General features: G+C 41.4%; 1 long non-coding RNA gene across 2 annotated transcripts in view; it reads left to right on the top strand.

The window, feature by feature from the left end:
- The window catches only part of LOC131757406 (uncharacterized), a 165,078-nt gene that overhangs the window by 38,012 nt on the left and 114,630 nt on the right, over window positions 1-12,436 (top strand). Inside the window, exon 3 of one of the 2 annotated variants that reach the window (XR_009335886.2) lies at window positions 4,663-10,084. The exons of the other annotated variant lie outside the window; for it this stretch is intronic. This is a non-coding gene — a long non-coding RNA (uncharacterized lncRNA). Of the gene's footprint in view, window positions 1-4,662; window positions 10,085-12,436 lie in introns of those variants that run through there. 2 annotated transcript variants of the gene reach the window in all.

Below are 12,436 nucleotides of genomic sequence, written 5' to 3'. Positions count from 1 at the left end.
ATTGACAAGTAAAAGTGTCCCAACTTGGTTTCAGATGCCCCCTGAGGGGGTAACACCACCCTGATTTATAACTTCTGGTAGACTATATCATCAATAACTGCAATGTTTAGCATTTATTAAACACTTCCTCTATATAGAACCCTCTCTTGGGCTCTAGGTTGAAAATAGGGGCTTGATCTGGTGATATTATCTTGTCAGTAGTATCACTAGCATACCTAAGTAGAAGGTGTAAAAATTATCACTTCTTAGATGTGTATTGTCTTAAATCGGTATTGTCACAATGGCATGGAGCCCCTATAGTGATAAACCAAACTTTTAAGAGCATCGATATTTTCCTCATCCTGTATTTGGTTTGTAAGGAATATACTTGTGAGTTTTCATTCCAACTGTTGTGTTAGTCTTTTGGGTAGCAAGAAATAGGCACTTACTCAATTCACTTCAAATCATCGGAGATTTATTGTGAGGATAGTCTTGGGCATAAGTTGATTAGACCATCAGCCCTATGGCCAGGCCCCATGGGAACCCAGGAATAGTTGCTCAATCAGGACTCAGAGGGAGAGGAGGGAACAGAGTTTGTGACCAAGGAGGTCATCGGGCTCCAGTGCAGTTCTAGAGGCTGGGTCACCTGGACATCCGCTGAGCACCTGGAGTTGTCAGTGCCAACTGAGTTGCTCAGCAGTTGGAGGGACTCAGCTGTCTGACTCTGTTATTTATCCTCCAACCAACCACCTTCCTCTCCAGCATGTGTGTCCTTTAGCTTCTGCTTACTCAAGCCTCCTTTTTGTTCTTGTTCTTCCTGTTCCCCTCATCCTCTTCTCTTCTTCCTCCCCACCCCACACCCCACCTCTTCCTCCTTTTCCTTCTTTAACGGCTTCTGCCTTCTAATATCTTCTGGTTCCTCTATAGCTTTTACTTATTCACGCCTTCTATCAACTCATGACCTCTGCTGTTTCTTGGCCTCTGCTACCATCTTCTCTCTGCATGTCTTTCTGTTTCACCACCCCTTCCCATGCCTCACATTCAAATTCTTAAGAAAAAGAATCAGATTGGCCCAGATAGCCCCTATCATTGGTTAGGGACAGATCTCTCATGCAGAGTTTGAGCTGTTCTTTGGCTCAAGGAGAGGTACACAAAATGGCCATCAGGGACCTCTCGGGGGCTCCTGCCCCCTTCTGTAAGTGTGGTGTGTATCTAAGGCTGGCAGACAGCCCTCCGGTATGTAAAGTGTTATAGCATGAGAAGGTGCTTTACAATGCGGATGGAAGAAATAAATACTATGAACAAAGTGTGGAATAGTAGGAAAATCCTATTTATAGGACGCTGAAACTCGGGTTTAATTTATTGTTCTGTTTTTTCGAGTTAAAAACAAGAAAATTATCTCTTTTTTCTCCTTTAAAGTCATTACGTATAATTTGACTACAAAAGACCTGGGTGACCTTAAGCAATTGATTTAAGTGGTCTGAACTTCAGCACCTGCACAAGGGGCTGCACTTCACAGAGCACCAAGTGACGTTCCCCTGAGAATACAGCTGCAAAAGGACTTTGTGTGTGTGAACGCTGCAAATGATGCGTACTCTTTTTCTACTTTAAAAATGTGTGTAGAAGTAACACACATCATTCAGTAATATGTCCCAAGTCCTTTAAAATCCCCACCCCTCAGTGTAATCTATCCCTCCTATTGGTATTCCTCTGTGCTTCAGTTGGGCAATTTTACACAGATTGCATGTATGTCTTCTGGACAGACAAGTCATGTGGGAACTGGAATCTCACCGACAATCTTCTCTAGAAAGTGGAATTCAGTAGGAGGGTCTCCGGGACACTGTCCACGGGGCTTTTCCAGGAGGATTTCTATATGGTGGTTTCACCCTCTTGCGACCCTGGGCACAAGTCCTGAACATGGGCTCCTAGAATGGCTTCAGGAGGATCACAGTCATCCCATGCTTGGAGTGCAGTGGCCCGGCCTCAACCAGAAGGGAAACAAACATAAGCACAGAAGGACAACCCAACCCCCTGACAGATGCTCCTCTGAAAAAAATAGACAAGGCGAGAAGGAGTCACTGCCAAAGGATCTTCAACACCAGTTCTGTTGCAAAATCCAATCTCACGTTTGTGATTTATAACCCTCCTAGTGTGAGGGACTCAGACTTTAATGCCTGGAAGGGAAAATGATTCTTTAGCCTGAGACGTCACTCTGCACAGTGACATAGGGACAAGGAGGGAAACTAAAGAGCAAAGCTTGTGTATACACTAACTGTGTGCCAGGGTTGGTTTTGCTGCTGTGAGTCTCAGCGTTCCATTTTTAACTGATGATTCTCAAATTGGGAATAACAAGATGTGGTTTAGGGTGCTTTATTTAAGAGATCTGTGGTCATAGTCTGAATATAGTTGGCTGTGAGACATGTCGGAACCTCCACGTATTTCTCTGTACATTCTCTGACACTCCTCCCAGCGAGAGGTAGGGTCTCTTCCCTTTCTCCTTGAATCCAAGCTGCCTGTGATTGCTTTGGGCGGTAGAACATGGCAGGAGTGATGCTGTGCCAGTTCTAGACTTAACCTTTAAAAGAACTGGCAGCTTCTATTGTGGTTTCTTGGCTGCCTTGGCCCTCATGAAGGAAATATGACTGACCTGCTGGGGGAACCATGTAGAGACGCCCTGAGACTGCATGCAAGTGGAGAGGAGACCCACTGAGTCAGCCTCCCAGTTGCCTTGGACCCTCCAACCCAGCCCAGCTGCTAGTTGAATACCACCAAATGGCCCCAGTTGACACCGTGTAGAGCAGAAGACTTGTCCAACCAAACGCTGCCCAAATTCCTGACCTACAAAAGCATGAGGTATCATAAAATGGTGGATGATTTCAGCCACTAAATTTAAGGTGGATTTTAAATGTAACAACAGATAGCCGAAATATTCACAGTAGCAGGAAAGGAAGCTGGGGTGGGCTCGGACCTGAGGGAAGGGCATAAAAAAAGCCAGAGACCACTGGATGAGTCATAAGGGGACTATCTCATTTGGGGGGTGGGTATCAACGCTGGGGCACTGGGGCGTCAAAATGCCCCAAAGTTCAATTAACCATGCATCTACTGGGGCTTCGAAAATTCAAGATCCATTTAGGCAGTGACAGGGTCAAGGGTGGCAGGGCACGAGATTCTAAAAGGGGCCAAGTTGAAAGTCAGGTGGTGCCAGCAGTGGGGTTCCTTGTCTGCCGGCTGGTTTGTGCAGGGCCAGCCCCAAAGGAAGAGATGTTAAGTGGTGGGAAGTGTTCCAGAGCCTCAGATGAACAGCCTGGAAGTCACAACAGACTCCACCCCCTGAGGGCACTTAGAGGACAAACGGAGAGAGAAACTCAATCATGTGACCACGAAGATGGGGGAGAACTCCCAGGGAAGGCTATGCTCAGTGGCCCCGGGGTGCCTTCAATGCCTCCACGTCAGACCTGGGAAACTCTGAAGTAAAACTGAAGGGAAAGGTAGTGAGTTTTGCAGAAGTGACTGCCCATCAGTGTATTTATGTGTACGAACAGACACATAGATAGATACAAATATCATCTTATAATTGTTAGGGTCTCGGGAGGAAACAGTGCACTTGAAAGGATTTGACTGAAAAGTCTTGAGTGAAGAAATAATTTACAGATGTGTGGGCAGGTGTACAGAAAAGAGTTAACAGAGTGGACTGCTATCCTTAGACAGTCCTGCTTGCAAAGGTGGCCCTTGGTTGGCATCTGGGAACTTGGATTTGGGGCGGGTTGCCACTATTCTCTGATAAGAAAGGCTCATTGTGCCTAAACGCTTTGTGCAAACTGTACAGTTTATGTCGAACACCTGATTTCAAACCTCTAGGAGTCTGGCATTCTGGTACGTGCAGAGGGGGCCTATGTGACCAGCCTCCAGTAAAAATCTTGGGCACTAAACCTCTAATGAGCTTTCCTGGTAGGTAACATTTCACACAGGCTGTCACAACTCATTGTGGGAGGAATTAAGCAGGTCTTGTGTGACTCCACTGGGACAGCCCTCCTGGACCTTGTGTCTGGTTTCTTCCAGACTTCACCTCATGTACCTTTTACCTTTGCTGATTTTGCTTTGTATTCTTCTGCTGTAAGAAATCTTAGCCATGAGTATTAATATATGTTGAGTCATGTGTGTCCTCTCAGTGAATCATCTAACTGGAGGGTGGTCTTAGAGAACTGCCCCCTCACCCCCACCACTATATCAGGTTCAAGGGGCTTCCCTGGTGGCGCAGTGGTTGGGAGTCCGCCTGCCGATGCAGGGGACACGGGTTCGTGCCCCGGTCCGGGAGGATCCCACATGCCACGGAGCAGCTGGGCCCATGAGCCATGGCCGCTGAGCCTGCGCGTCCGGAGCCTGTGCTCTGCAACGGGAGAGACCACAGCAGTGAGAGGCCCACGTACAGAAGAAAAAAAAAAAAAAAAAAAAAAAAATATATATATATATATATATATATCAGGTTCAAGAAAACATTAAGGAATGGTGAGGCATCCAGTGCCTAGCAACAGTGGGGATTCATTACCACCCTTAGACCTGAAGGGGCAGGAGAAGGAGGCAGTAACCAGAACTTGGGGAGAGCTGTAGCTCTCAAGAGCTGAGGCCTTGGGAGCGAAACACTGACCAAACACATCCGTACCTCTCTCTCCTCCTGACCTGCAGGCCTGCTGGTGCCTCCCACTGGACACACCTTACCGGAAGCCAGAGGGCGAGGGAACCCGGTGAAGTCAGCCCTTCTGGGGCACAGCACAGGAGAGAGAAGGTGAAGAATGAGTCTCAGGGGGCACACAGGGAATAACTTATTTTGAAATGTTTAAAAGCAAGTAATTTTTAACTGTTACTGAGCTAAGTTGCTAAGTTAGCTTGTTATTGAAGGGCAATATTTTACAACATTGCGCTACTCAACAGTCCTGGATGAATCCTCATTGCACATATAGAATAAAGTCCAAATTCCGTAGCATGGCATTTCAAGGGCCTTCTTAATCTGGCCCAAGATCCCAGCTTTATCTCCCACAGCACTGCTTCCTCCCCCCACAGCTAAATACATTTCACACTCTTGGCCCACCACTACTAGCCATTGCTTTAATATGGCAGCATTCTCCAGCCTTCATATTTTGTTTTCCTCTTCCTTGTTCTTCGTATGCCCATTGCTTGTTACTTCTGCTTAGTGAAGTTGGGTCATGTCCTCCTTTACCAGCCCCCTCAGTGTCCAGGACAGAGGCCCCAGGCACCACCTAGGAGTGCCCAGCTGAGCCCTGCCCTATGAATGTCTTCACACATTGGTTTCCCTTGTGTGGTGACCAGCTTCGAGCTGTTACTCTGGTGCTACTCCAGCACCCTGACAATGCTGCATACTTACCTGCCCCTGTGGATCAACACCCAACTCATGCAGGCTCCAGACCTGTGTTTCTGCAGACCCCAGAGAAGGTGCTGGGACTCTACCCACTGGGCCTGGAGTGACTCCGTCCCCTGCTACTTGGAGAATGACATTGGATATTGCTCATATGTTTATTTCTTCACTAGTTCATGATCCTCTTGAAGACAGTGACTGTTGCCAATTCATTTCTACACTCTCCACATTGGTTAGTACAATGACTTGTGCATGGAGGGTGTTCAGTATACATCACTGAAATGAATTAACTGGAATAAAAATAAACTGAATAATACCAATTTTTTTAACCTTCTAATCTGTCACTTTTGGAAAGTGACAGGAAAATAGATTGTTCCAGTTTCTAGTTTTGAACCTGAAAGCCCTAAGAAATAAGAAGAAAATGAATCTTCTCTGAAGGAGGACTTTTTCTGTACCCTGGAGGTTTCATCTTTAAGAGATAAAAATTAGTCAGCCATTTTAGAAGGAAGGAAAGGATTCTGTGATATGACCTCCCCTTCCACTTACAGACAACCTGATACACAAGGCTAAGACTTGCAATTTTAATGATAAAGTCAGGTTTTTCAATTTTTAAATAAGAAATTAGTTTAGAATTATTATCAGTGATTTAAATTCATTCTGGAAGCTGTTTTATGTGTGCATAGACCTTGCTTTCTTCTTTTCCTAAAGCCATGTAGAATAAAGGCTTGATTAGAAATAAATTTTTAATATTCCAATAGGTTGACATCACAAAGAAGTGGTATCCTAGCAACAAGAAGTGAGACAGTGGGTTGAGTAGATACAAATTGTGGATAGATATTCCACCTAGGATTTTTCAGAGGCAATTGATAAGATGACCAGCTCATGGACATGGCTGATCATTAAATTATGTTCTTGAATAAAAGATCCAGTGGGGAGAAATTTTTCACTTAATTTGGCTAAGTCTTATGGCTTTATATTTTTTAGAGAGTTTTTGAATGAGCTATTCTGAAATTTGGCCATTTAAATTTTCCATAGGATTTTAGGAGATAAACCAGAATTTAATTCTTCTGCACACTTAGCTCTGTAGGATCTGTCTAAAGAACCACTTCCATAAGGAAAATGTAGTGAGCTTTGCCAAACAACAAACAATAATCTCTGTGGTGTAGTTAACAGTACTGGGCTGTAGACTTTCAATTTCTTTTAAAACACAAATCAAGTATTTACCGGATTTCTTTTAACTTGACTATGCATATTAGAAATGGCAAGTATGCTTATAATCCTCTGGAATCTCTGGGATAGTTTAATAAACTATTACCGCACTCTAGCTATTGAGTTTTCTTTGCCAACCCAGTCAGTTATTTTTTTACAACAGCTTTATTGAGACATAATTCATATATCAAAAGATTCATCCTTTAAAGCATACAATTCAGTGGTATTTAGTATATGCACAGAGTTGTGCAGCCTTCAACGCTAATTTCAGAACATTTTCATCTCCATACAAAGAAACTCCATACATATTAGCAGTCATTCCTCATTGTCCCCTCCAGCCAGCTCCTAACAACCGCAATCTTTCGTTTCTATGGGCTTGCCTATTCTGGATATTTCATATGAATGGACTCATACAATATGTGGCTTTTGTGTCTGGCTTTTTTCACTTAGTAAATGTTTTTAGTGTTCATCCATGTAGTATGTATTAATATTTCGTTTCCTTTTATTGCTGAATAATTTTCCATTGTAGTGATACACCACATTTTGTTTTTCCATTCATCAGCTGATGGCCATTTGGGTTGTTTCCACCTTTTGCTATTGTGCATAGTGTTTCTGAACTTTAGTGGATACGTTTTTGTTCAAACACCTGTTTTAAATTATATTGGTATATACCCAGGTATGGAATTTCTAGGTCATGTGGTAATTCTCTGTTTATCATTTGAAGAGCTGCCAAACTGCTTTCCAAAACAGCTGCACCATTTTACCATTCCCAGAGCTATGTACGAGGGTTCCAATTTCTCCACATTCTCACAAATGCTGTCTTTTGTTTAGTATAGCCATCCTAGTGTGATGTGAAGTGGTGTCCTAGTGCAGTGTTGATTTGCATTTATCTAATGACCAAGGATGATGGGCATAATTTGAAATATTTATTGGTCACTTCTAGATCTTCTTTGGAAAAATGTCTATTAAAATCTTTTGTCCGTTTGTAATTTGTTTGTCCGTATTATTGCAAGTGTTCTATAAATATTCTGGGAAAGAATCTCTTATCAGATATATAATTTGCAAATATTTTCTTCCATTCTACGGGTTGACAAAAAAAAGACAGTTTTTTAGAGCAATTTAAAATTCACAGCAAAATTGAGCAGAAGTGCAGAGAGTTCTCATATACACCCTGTCCCCGTACATGCACAGCCTTCCTCATTATCAACATCCCCCTGTTCCATAGTGGGACATTTGTTACAGTTGATGATCCTACACTAACCCATAATTGTCACTCAAGGTAGATAGTTTACATTAGCATTCACTCTTGGTTTTGTACGTTCTGCGGTTTGGGGTTTTTTTTTTGACCACGCCACATAGCAGGCAGGATCCTAGTTCCCCAACCAGGGCTCAATCCCGCACTCCCTGCGTTGGAAACACAGAGTCTTAACCAGTGGACCGCCAGGGAAGTCCCCATTCTATGGTTTTTGACAAATATATACACGTATCCACCACTGTAGTACCATATAGAATAGTTTCACTGCCCTAAATACTCTGCACTCTAGCTACTCATCCCTCCCTTGCCTCTTCCCCCCGGTTACCATTGATCTTTTTACTGTCTTTATAGTTTGCCTTTCCCAGAATGTCATACAGTTGGAATCATACAGTATGTAGCCTTTTCAGATTGGCTTCTTAATAATATGCATTTAAATTTCCGCTATGTCTTTTCATGGCTTGATAGCTCATTTCTTTTTAGTGTTGACATATATTTTGTTATCTGGATGTACCACAGTTATTTATCCATTCACCTGTTGAAGGACATCTTGGTTACTTCCAAGTTTGGGTGGCTGTGCTGTAAATATCTGTGAGCAGGCTTTTGTGTGGACATAAGTTTTCAGTTCCTTTGGGTAAATACCAAGGAGCACAGTTACTGGATCATATGGTAAGAGTATGTATAGTTTTGTGAGAAACTGTCTTGCAAAGTGGTTGTACCATTTAAAATTCCCACGAGCAATGAATGAGAGTTTCTGTGGCTCCACATCCTTGCTAGCATTTGGTGTTGGGACTATTTTGAATCTTTGCCTTGGTTGACTTCTCACTCTCTTACTGGTGTCCTTTAAAACACAAAATTTTTAAATTTTGATGCAGTCCAATTTATCTATTTTTATTGTTGTTGCTTGTACTTTTTCAGTCGTATATAAGAAACTATTGCCTAACCTAAGGGCATGAAGATTTACTCCTATGTTTTCCTCTAAGAGTTTTATTGTTTTAGCTCTTACTTTTAGGTCTATAATCCATTTTGGATTATTTTTTTAATATTTGTATGAGGTAGGGGTCTAACTTCATTGTTTTGCATGTGGATATCTAGTTGTCTCAACACCATTTGTTGAAAAGATTATTCATTTCTGGTCTTGGCAGCCTTATTGAAAATTAATTGATCATAAAGGTAAAGGTTTACTTCTGGATTCTCAGTCTATCCTTATGCCCATTCAACACTGTCTTGATTACCAAATCTTTGTCTTAAGTTAAAAAAAAAATTTTTATTGAACTATAGTTGATATACAGCGTTTCAGGTGTACAGCAAAGTAATTCATATGTGTGTGTGTGTGTGTGTGTGTGTGTGTGTGTGTGTGTGTGTGTGTGTGTGTATATAAAGTTTTGAAACTATGAAGTGTAAGTATTCCAATAGTCTTTTCAAGATTGTTTTGGATATTCTAGGTCCTTGAAATTTCCATATACAGATGGTGGTTTTTTCAACTTTACAATGGTGCAAAATCAATACTCACTTAGTGAAAACCACTTTGAATTTTGATCTTTTCCCAAGCTAGGAATATGCAGTATGATACTCTCTTGTGATGCTGGGCAATTGGCAGCGAGCTGCAGCTCCCATTGAGCCACATGATCGCAAGGTAAACAACCGATATAACCATTCTGTACTCACACAACCATTCTGTTTCTCACTTTCAGTACAGCATTCAATAAATTACATGAGATATTCAACACTTTATCATAAAATAGGCTATGTGTTACTTGATTTCTTCCAACTGTAAGTTAATGTAAATGTTCTGAGCACGCTTAAGGTAGGCTGGGCTAAGCTATGAGTCCAGTAGATTAGGAGTACTAAATACATTTTTGACTTATGGTATTTTCAACTTATGATGGGTTTATCAGGAAAAAAACCTCACTATAAGTCAAGGAAGATCTTTAAGTTTTAGAATAAGCATGTCATTTGCTACATTGGGATTTTGATTAGGAATACATTGAATCTACAGATCAATTTGGGAAAAAACTGACACACTAACAATGTGTTCTCTGATCCATAAAGATGATATACCTCTCCATTTATTTAGATCATCTCCAGAATATTTGGTAGTTTTCAATGTGTAGGTTGTGGACATAATTTTTAAAATATATTTCTAAGTATTTCATTTTTTTGCATGGTATTAGGAAAATAATAGACACATAGATCAGTGGAACAGAATAGAGAGCACAGAAGTAAACCCACACAAAAATAGTCAACTGATATTTGACAAAGGAACAAAGGCAATTCAATGGACAAATGGTGTTAGAACAATTGAACATCCATTTACAAAAAAATGAACTTAAACACAGACCTACACTTTTCACAAGCATTAACTCAAAGTTGATCACAGACCTGAATGTAAAGTACAGAAGTACAAGAGTTCTTGAAAAAATAGGAGAAAATTTACACAGTCTTGGGTTTGGTAATGAGTTTGTAGATATAACACCAATAGAAATGAAAGAAAAAATTATGAATTAAACTTTCTTAAAAATAAAAACTTCTGCTCTTCAAAAGACACTGTTAAGAGAAGGGGAAAAAAGCCACAGACTGGGAGAAAATATTTGCAAAACACATATCTGATAAAAGGCTTGCATACAAAATACATAAAGGACTCTTAGACTCAACAATAAGAAAGCAAACAATCTAATTAAAGAATTGTGAACAGATACATCGCCAGGGAAGACACACAAATGGCAAATAAGCATACAAAAAGATATTCAACATTATTTGTTATTAGGAAATTTCAAGTTAAACAATGATAAGAAAACACTACATACCTATTAGAATGGTTAAAATCCCCAAATCTGACAATACCAATTGCTCATGAGGATGAGAAGCAATGGGAACTCTCATTCACTGCTCTCTGGAATGCAAAATGATATAGCAACGTTGGAAGACAGTTTGGCGGTTTCCTACAAAACTAAAAATAGTTTTTCATATGTTGCAGTAATCACGCTACTAGATATTTGCCAGTAGATTTGAAAACTAGAAACTTTATTCATAATATCAAAAAAAAAAAAAACCTGGAAATAATGACCATGTCTTTCAATAGATGAACAGATATATTGTAGCACAACCACTCAGTGGAATATTACTTAGTGACAAAGAGAAATGAGCTATCAAGCCATGCAAGAACATAGATGAATCTTCACTGCATATTACGAAGTGAAAGAAGCCAGCCTGAAAAAGCTGCATAGTGTATAATTCCAATGGGACATTCTTTTTTTTTTTTTTTTTTTTTTTTTAGCGGCCTCTTACTGTTGTGGCCTCTTCCGTTGCGGAGTACAGGCACTGGACGCGCAGGCTCAGCGACCATGGCTCACGGGCCCAGCCGCTCCGCGGCATGTGGGATCTTCCCGGACCGGGGCACGAACCCGTGTCCCCTGCATCGGCAGGCGGATTCTCAACCACTGCGCCACCAGGGAAGCCCCCAATGGGACATTCTTGAAAAAACAAAACTATAGTGATGATAAAGGATTAGTGGTTGCTAGAGATTTGGCAGAGGGCTGGGGGAGGTGGAGTTTGAATAAGTAATGTACAGATGATTTCTTAGGGCAGTGAAACTATTCTCTATGATACTGTAATGATGAATACAAAATATTGAGCATTTGTCTAAACCCATAGAACTTTACAGCACACAAGAAAACATAAACCTTAATGTATATGAATTTTAAAAAATCATTTAGGGGCTTCCCTGGTGGTGCAGTGGTTGAGAGTCCGCCTGCCGATGCAGGGGACACAGGTTCGTGCCCCGGTCCGGGAAGATTCCACGTGCCGCGGAGCGGCTGGGCCCGTGAGCCATGGCCGCTGAGCCTGTGTGTCCGGAGCCTGTGCTCCGCAATGGGAGAGGCCACAACAGTGAGAGGCCCGCGTACCACCAAAAAAAAAAAAAAAAGGAAAAAAAAATCATTTAGGAGGTCAGAGAATGCCAGTATGGAATGTAGAATGTGACAAAACAATCTATTACAAGAGTATGAAACCACCTCACTAAAGGGAGTGGGAGAAAGAGTGCGAACCTAAGTACCTCTGGAAATGAGTGGAGTCTGTAAACACTAAAGGCAGAATAAACGGTACATAAGCATAGTACTGTAGTTGATAACGTTGTTTCCCACAGAAGTAGAAGTTAATAACTCTGAACCACTGTACATGTATACTGGAATTGGATAATGAAGCAAATGGAAGGCAGATGGTGGGACCCACGTTTTCCACTGTTGGAGTGGGAGGTTACAAAGGGGAGGAGGCTAGAATGATGCTTGTGGTAATGGATTAAGTTGGAGGCATCAGTATGAACTTATATTTGGCTTAATATAGATACACATGGTAATATTTCAAATATTTATTGTAATGTGTATACACACAAGGAAATATATTCACACATATATCTCCTTGCTTTATTGGCTAAGAGAGACTAGAAGCAATGACACCCCAATAGTAATGAACACACCTTGCACCCAGATCTTGGTTTCCAATACCATTCTACAATAAAAGGAACCAGGTCTTCTTGGAGAAATGGCTGCTTCTAGGACTGGAGCAGGAAATACACAAGATGCTCCAGGAGCCAAAATGTTAGTGCCAGAAAGTTAGAAAGTGCTCAA

Source organism: Kogia breviceps, chromosome 5, assembly GCF_026419965.1.
Source record: "Kogia breviceps isolate mKogBre1 chromosome 5, mKogBre1 haplotype 1, whole genome shotgun sequence".
Taxonomy (NCBI): domain Eukaryota; kingdom Metazoa; phylum Chordata; class Mammalia; order Artiodactyla; family Physeteridae; genus Kogia; species Kogia breviceps.
Note: the sequence above shows the minus strand (reverse complement) of the source record. Positions and strands in the feature narration are given on the sequence as shown.